This window comes from Achroia grisella, unplaced genomic scaffold, assembly GCF_030625045.1.
Source record: "Achroia grisella isolate CSIRO2021 unplaced genomic scaffold, CSIRO_AGI_Agris_v1 utg1920, whole genome shotgun sequence".
NCBI classification, from domain to species: Eukaryota; Metazoa; Arthropoda; class Insecta; order Lepidoptera; family Pyralidae; genus Achroia; species Achroia grisella.
The window spans coordinates 2,114,080-2,122,910 of record NW_026712695.1 but is presented as its reverse complement, the minus strand read 5'-3'; the positions used below and the strand labels follow the sequence as shown (position 1 = coordinate 2,122,910).

General features: G+C 32.5%; 1 protein-coding gene across 2 annotated transcripts in view; it reads left to right on the top strand.

Annotated features, from left to right (window-relative positions):
- Nucleotides 1-902: 902 nt before the first annotated feature.
- Nucleotides 903-8,831, top strand: part of LOC131841827 (protein bric-a-brac 1-like) — a 46,043-nt gene continuing 38,114 nt past the window's right edge. For both annotated transcript variants that reach the window (XM_059190172.1, XM_059190173.1), the window contains exon 1: nt 903-1,084. The gene's annotated coding sequence lies outside the window, so the exon portion shown is untranslated. The remainder of the gene's footprint in view (nt 1,085-8,831) is intronic.

Below are 8,831 nucleotides of genomic sequence, written 5' to 3'. Positions count from 1 at the left end.
ATCGAAATCAATTTAAATGTTACGCTTTCTATAAACATTTCAGTATTTAATCGATTTTTGTCGAGTTAACTATGCTACGTGTATTCTTTTTGCTGTAGACTTATCAGCTTTCTCTTATTAACAAATCAGAAACAAAGCCGGTCAGTACATGGGCAATGGTGACTGCAATTTTCAAGTTTTATATCTGCTGCGCTAGCGCAATTGATTAATAGTTAGGAAATTACTTTTACACAAAGAGTAATATAATTAAGTAGTAATTACATTTTTTAGTGTTTAAAATTAGGTACTAGAGATGCAATCGTTTGAAGAAAAATAGATATAAGTCAATATATCAGTATATTAAATCAATTATGAACATTCTTAATCAACATCTTTAACTTTATTTACACTCATCGACTAGTGTTATGTATGTTAGGTAGTATTTATGAAATTTATAAAAAATGTCACTCATTAAAATTGTTCAAGAACAAAGTGTAAGAGCGACCATGGAGGAGCTACGAGTGAAAGGCGTGCGCTTGACCGTCCGCCGTGAGCCGCCGTCGCCGCCCAAATTGCACCGCTGCCGAAGTTGGCGTCGGTGAGGATGCAAGGGCGCCGTGCGTCTTGCCGAAATTATTCGGGGCTCGCTGCACAATCGATTTTTCCCGCCCGATGCGGAAAATTCTTCGGGGCGGGGCGGGTGTAGCGGTGAGGAGGGGGTTGAGTGAGGGGGGCATAGCGCCAGGGGGGCAGGCGGAGTGCAGCGGGGCGGTGCAACGCGCGCCGCCGTCCCGGCCGTCGGGCAGACAGTAGGACGGCGACGCCACTGTGAGTCGGTGACCACGGCGCGAAGAGCGCGCTCGCCGCATTGTGACATGTAGCGCGGCCGCCGCGCCGCAGCCCCGCGACTCCACCGCCGGTGGCGGCGCGCCGATGCGCCTGCCGTCCGGCCCGACGCCCGCGCCGCGAAACGTTCGCACATAATACGCACCTCAACCTCACAACCAGTGTCGCTTTTACTGTTACACCTGAAGCGAGCCCTTCAGCCCGTCTGTATCGACGACCGTCGTCGGATGGAACCCGGAGTGCGCCGATTCGCATCAAGGTTAGAGGAATAATTGAATGTGAGTGATTGTGAGCGCCGCCCGCCGCCGATCAGCGCGCGCCCTAGCGCACCCTTGTACTTCAGCGGTACGCAGTGTACGCGCACACTACACGGCACCGTAACACTAGGTAGGTCCGGAACACGTGAAAGGGTGCAATGGGACGTCATCAGTGACTCATACGAAATTCCATGTTTGGGCAGCGCGTTTCGTATGTATGTATGGGTATTGTAGAAAAATATATGATGATATTATTATAATGATGTGCAGCTAATTGAATGTATTATAAAAACAAAGTGCACCGTTACATTATTTATTTTCTATTATACTCTAAAACGTTTGACATTTTACTTTTTAAAGCTAGTAAAGCTACGATACAACTATAATAGGTATTACCTAAGCTAGATTTAAGACTTAGCATAATGTTTGGGTATAGCCCAATGTTTCTTATAAGGAAGACTCGGATCTAACAATGGATTTATGAGTATAATGTGCTATTACGATTAATGATGATACCCAATATTTTTTTTCACTTTGTTGGTAAATAAAAGAAAGCGTACCACTGGTGTACATAACATATATCAAGGCAATTGCTAATGGGTGTAATAGGTACGTTAATGAAGTTAAGTCGTTCGTTCAGTTAAGAAATATATCTACTTAATCGAGCAAATCGCGTCGGCCATTTAAAAATTGTGTTTTTTAAAGTTATGCTAAATTTCATTATTAACAAAAAATATTACAGTTAAAATATTAAACACTGGTTTCATATGTAAATATTAAACAATTGATTCCGAAATAATATTCCTGAAATTCATCTTTCAATATCAAATTCACATGTTTAATATATAATCATCATATTTTAATAATTTGTAATAGCTTGCAATCATAACTGTATTAATATATAAATCACTTAGTTTTAGAGATACCCAGAATTGGTTATTGTATGAGAAATCAGCTCTTTCAAGATCCGTTATTGTAGTGAACTTTCTAGAAGAAATCCATCGAAGCTTCAGATGTTGTGGTCACCATGGTAGTCACTTATAGGCTTTCACACCCAAGTCGACCGTAACAAGGATAAACTGTGGGCTGAAATAATTTGTTTGCCTTGTCGTCTAGTCGGTAAAGAAGAAATATGAAACAAAAATTGTATTTACAATACATTTTAATACAAGATTTGTAATAAAAAGCATCATTTCGTGGTAGGTAGTAAAGCTGATGAATTTCATTTTATTATTGGGCACTTCATTTTCTAAAAGAAATAAATACGTTTCAAATTATATTATAAATTTAGAAGTTTGAACGTCTTCCATCTTGATACCTCTTTGTCTAGGTATCTGAATAGAAGTACCGAAACAAAACATTATTAATATATAAAACCTACCGACTAGGCCTTATACTGAAACATTCTCTAATATGGTAATTCTGCATTTATGTATTATAAGTAATTATATTAGGTTGTAAAAGTAAATAAATAATTCAACAATTAAGGCACGTTATTATTAATTATGTGGTTGTAATAATTAATAATTCTTTTTCTATTAATATTACAAGAGATAACGGGAAGATATGAAAGTCATGGTATCAATACATTATCCGTCATGAGATACCCATCATTAGATGCGTGTGTTTACTAGATTTTATTCCATTCTCTCCTTTACTGCAGATTTTATGTGCTGGGCAAGTTTAATGAAATATATACAACAAAATATTTTTTAGAAGCATAATAGAATTACGGATATTATGAGTACATGCCAAGAGGTAATAGAATTAAATATGCATGTTCATTGAACATAAATACGTATAATGACGTCGGAAATCAATAAAATCATCAACGTTATGTATGCATAATGGCAGATAATTAGTAATTATTATAAATTGTTAAAGTATTATGATTCTTATATTGATTTTAAATATATGTATGCATTATTTCGCAATACTAAAATAAGTTTTCAACCATCACTGTATCGTTTTAAACTAACAATTAAAAAGAGGAAAGTTTAATTGAAAGATCTTTTTGTGTTAATGGTGACAGCTCCGTTAAAAACTGTCAGTATACCTAGTAAGTGCAAAAAAGTTAAAGAATGTTTAGTTTGTCAACTGCATAATATTTACGAAGAACGTCTACAAAAACTGGCCAAATGAGTATTGGACAGGTTTAATACTAGCCATTAAAGATTCAGTTAGATTTCTTTCCATTCAAACGTTTGATCTGCTTTTACCATAACATTACTCTGTATTATGAAAATTTCACACATTTGCTAAAATACTATAATAAAAGTGGGTGAAATGGATTTGTTTACAAATATACAGGTGAACGTGAAATAAAAGCGTGTTTGATTCCTCTGAAACTCCGATTATTTTTAATCTAGTTGTTAGTATTACAGTGCTAATTTTGTTGTATTACCTACTATCTACAATGCACAGTAGTTACGAACTCTATTATAATACTGTAAAAAATTAGTTTAGGAATAAATTTAATGTTTGATATATTGATTCTAAAAATGTAACATCTGCCATGCTACTCATTATAAAAAAAGGAAATAATAAACAGATAGGTAAAAAAATTCCTAAAAACTGTTTTAAAGATAAAAGATAGTTTATGTTCGTCCTTCTAGTAGAATCTATATTCATTTCAGATTTCATTCAGAGCCCTTTTTGTCATGAAAACATAACAAGCAGATAGATATATTATCGCATTTATAATTAGAATATATATAGATTTATACATAGATTTTTCCTAGATTTTTTATTTCGAATCTATATTAAACATTCAATCACACAAAATAATAAAATAGTCAATAAGGTGAGATAAAGCCACTCTTATCTCTATCTTCTTATTTAGTAATGAGACTAAATTGCAGGATAAGAGACATAATACAGGTATATACCATATATTCTAATACAATACAAATATTTTTTAATTCATATAATACACATGTAATGTAATGTAGGTTGGACTTCATTTTCCGCAATTGGCTTCTCATTATAACACACATAATACACATTCACCTATTAGTGTAATGTGTATACTATTAATAAAGATTTTCTCTTTTTAATAATTGTGAAATAAAATTGCAATGTTGTTAAAACTGTACACGAAGGAATTCGTATCTGAATACTATGGTTCAGGAAATAGCTTTGTTTTCTGTATTTTGCATTGTCACTAATTTAGCATTCTACTCAAAACGGCTGAACTAAATAGGACGATATATTCGCGCTAAACATTGTTAAAGTATTTCTCTTTTTTGTCGACAAGGAAATATAAATCCAAAGTTGTATAACTTCTTCTTGCAAAGAGCACCAGCCAAGTTTGTTTTGAGCTAAAACTGCATTCAGAATGTCACACTAGAATTAAAAAGTATAATACTGTTCAAAAGTATGTAAATTAACATTATACGTATTAAGATTATTCTTATGCTTTACTAGCGGACCTGCCCGGAAAAGCAGCACCGACTCCCGGGGTGCAATTGTGATGATGTTTTTGAAACCAATTGTTAAGTGGAATAATGTAAAGGCAATTACATTCATATACCATATATCAAAGGCATTCATATGTCTTTAGTAATAAGCGTACAAACAGAATATCAACACTGCAGATTTATCTGTAGCTTTATGCTGAATTGGTTGAGAATTGCCTTTGCGACACAACCAACCAACTTTATGTATGTTATATGTCTGTATTTCTTTAATAAAGAATTTATCTATCTATTTAATGACTGCACTTGACATTAGATAACTTAAAAAATGATCCATTTTGTTTTGCGTGATTTTATATATGTTTATATGATTGACTTTATATGATGTCTGTTTATAAAGAGATTTGATCCCTGAATAATAACTGGTCTATTAATGCAAGGTTTAAATTAGGAGAGTATAAACAATAATATTAATTTAGGTTTTGATATAGACTAAGAAAGATTTCTAATTTCTTATTGCTTCCATCATTCATTATGCAGATGTGTTATCTTGATCTCAATTAAGATTTTATAATTAGCTGGACCAACTTGTTAACAATGCTATTCGTTTCGTCTTCTGTCTCTGTAAAATTGACTACTTTCCGGATACAGGTCCCAGCTTAATTGGTCCCCATACGTCTGTTATGCATATCAAATATCATCTCTATACTCTTTTGCCCTTCGTTTCCGGAATATTTGAAGAGTTATCTTCATTATCTCTGAGACTCTTCTAATCGTAACCTTCATTCTAATGACTCTCTCTTGCTTCTTACTCCACTTCACAAATATGTCTTCATATCTCATTCTTTCACTATCCAGGCTTTATGACTGGAACGCACTGCCCGCGCGTGTTACCTAATAAATATCTGTTTGCGAAATTAGTTAATGCACGTCCTTTATTTTAATAGTTCAAATCACACGTCATTATCATATTATATTTTTTTGTTTAATATAATTTATGAATTGTCGGTGCATATATTTATAATGCTCTGTTTTTATAATTACATAATCTTAAATTAGTTATCTTTATATATTTAAGTAGCAAAGTAAATTAAATCCCAAAAATTGACTGACAAAAAATGCTTCTAGCAATGAGTCCCCATTTGCCCCATTTATCTGATTTGTTAAATAAAGATTTAATTAAAGATTTTGCTATTAATTCATTAGAGAATTAATTAGAGGATTAAGTGAAACAAAGCCATTTTGTATTTTATTACATTTGTTAAAATAAATTTTAGTTGGAAAATAATATTATATACGAGTATGTAAAATTATTCTGCTAATGAAATATGGGTAAATATATAATAAATAAAACCAGTTTATATACGAATATAATACGTATTGTAGTATTTCTAACCATAAATATTTACTATATATGTATTTAGATAGTTATAATATTTAATTGTTATGATTACAATTACCTCATGGGATAGTATGACGAAAACAACCTTTAGTTATAGTTAACATCTATCTACGCATCCGTTAATAGAAATTTGTGAGTTGCTACGGTTGCTATGACAATGGTACCATTTACTACTCAGCTATAATATAACAGTGAAATTAGTACTTATTTTTAACTTATATTAAAAGTATAAATCTAATAAAGAAAAGAAATTATACAGTAAATAACTGTAGAAGACTTATATAAAATTAAATAATTATAACAATTGAATGTGATTTTGCTCATTATAAATACTTAGATTTATACATATACATACAGGTTTAGTTTTTAGTAAACTTATGCAATTCTAACTATGATAAAAAAATAACGAATACACGTAGTAGGGAATAATAAATATGTAAGGTTTTGTCTAGACTATACTATAGGTACTATAGGTACCGCATTAGGGTTCTTAAAAAGAGTATTAAGTGATAAGTATATTAACATTAATACCCCTGCTTGTTTGCTATAATAATTAGAACATATTCGTAACCATTTATCATATTTCGTTAAAAGAATAATAATTATGATTAATGTCGTTGATAAAATTATAATAAAATTCAAATTAGACATATGAGTAAAATTTGCAAAATTATGTTGCAAATGCACCTGTATGACCATGAATTATATTTATGATACGTTTTGAGCAAAATGTTTGCTAAGTAATTGATACAACATGCTAGTGAAGTAAGGCGGGCGCGGGAACACGCCGCATCTACGCCGCAGACGCCGTCAAACTCGTAGTAATTAGCATTGACGCGAACCATTTGTATATTTCGGGCATAGCAACTATACCTATGCAGTCGAAACAGTCAACTGCCGCCACTCACTCAAGAACACATCGCACGCTTAATAATACTGCAATAACTAAAAAATACAATCTTGGGAAATCGACTCTAAAGTTAAAACATTAGAGTCATTTTCTCAAAAATACTTTTTGGAGTTAATGCAGTTCATTATTGAGCGTACAATATGTCCACCTGACTCACAATAGGCCTATGTATCTGTTATCTATACATATCTAAAACGTCTAGGCAATACACGCAAAATAGATGCGTCAGTGTGCGTCCGGACGCAGACTTTACCCTTGAACGCCTGCCTGCGCAATACTAGATAATTCAACGCAAATTGGTGCATTGATAAAAATATGATAACCTAATTAATCCTTGCAAGTTTTACAAATTTTATTTACCTAAATAAATTTGTCAATTATATTTCGTACCGAAAAAATAATTAGGTTTCATGCAACCTGAAATTATATTCTTATATTTTTCACATTATAGAACCCTAATTTGCCACTATTAGATTATAGCGTAATAAGTTATATTAAAAATGGAACACTGACTAAAAAATAGGATATACCAAATAGTAATTCAAGTACACCTATTTAGTCCAAATAGGAAATAATATTAGTTTCTAAAATAACCTGTGTCTAATTAACATAGTCTAGTTATTTATTCTGAGTACATATGTATCCAACTCCTATACTCTCGAGTTTAATATTGATAGAAACCAAAAGTTACATTTAATTTTAATTCCGTAACTTCCTGGTAATGTTCAAATTGAGACAGCTCGCTCCCGCAGCGTTTGCCATTAAATCATCATGATCATTATTTTAGCTGATCGTTGTCTACTACTAAGTATGGGCGTCTCCCAAACAAGTTCTCCTTAACTGCACCCTGAATAAAGGACTTAACAAAAAAACCCGTAAGGAACTACATTTTAGTTAATAGTTTACTAACCTATTCTCAGTAAATGTTAGTCAAAAGTTTGGTATATACAATATATGCAATATGTCTATTCGCTTTTTAATCTGTCTTTTTCCATTATCCTATACTATGTTCGTTCTACACCATTGATGTCTAGACCCCTAAACCAAGAGTAAGTATTCAAGCGTGTGTAAATTATATATACATAATAGGAATAGTTGGATACTGATGAGTATCTGGTAATAATATCTGAGATTTAGGCCTGATTTTTATGGTATCATAGTTTTTAATACTCATAAATAAATATGTATAGAGCCGTGTAGAGAGATAGTTAGATATTTTATAGTTATCTTTGGAAGACGGACACGTGTAAACCGATGTCAGTATTGCAAATAAGGCTCATTATTATTGACTATGTAGTAATTATCTACGCACCGGCATTGAAAAGACACAATTATGCCATAAGACAATTATTGTCCTTGTAGCGCACTTAGTATCACCTCATCGAATCAAATAAATTTATTGATCTTAATAATAAAAGACAGATGTAACCGAGCAATATCACTTACACAATATTTTCATAATAGTTTTTCATATTGTCTTTGTAAATATATATCTTTAAATCAAATAGGTTTGTACAATATAATGACATTGTACAAAGTCAGCTGCGTGGGTACCCCTGTATCATTTTAGTCGCCAAGTTGCTAAGCATCTTAAGATGTGTTTTGGTTGAAGGATGAGATAAGGCACTAAAATTTCAAGGTATGGGGGACTAACATGTTAATCACATGATAACGTGATGTCTATGATACTGTTCGAGTATATAAGCATGGTTACCACTTACCACCTGGTGGGCCGCGCGCATATTTGTCATTAATTTGTGATTGTCTGAATAATTGTTAAAGAAATAAATTATTAACAATTAGAACAATAACATGCAGTTAGTTAGAATCTATTTTTGAAGTCAGTTTACTAGTTAAAATTGCCGTTTTATGGACTCATTCACGTTTGACATTTTATCGATTAGCAAAAAAGCCTAGAGTTTAGTCTAGAGGTAAGTGTCCTCCATTGTCTAGAGCTAAAATATTATTAATTTGACCTTGAATTTTATTAATTCAGCCGCTTACTCATTTTCTTTGTAATG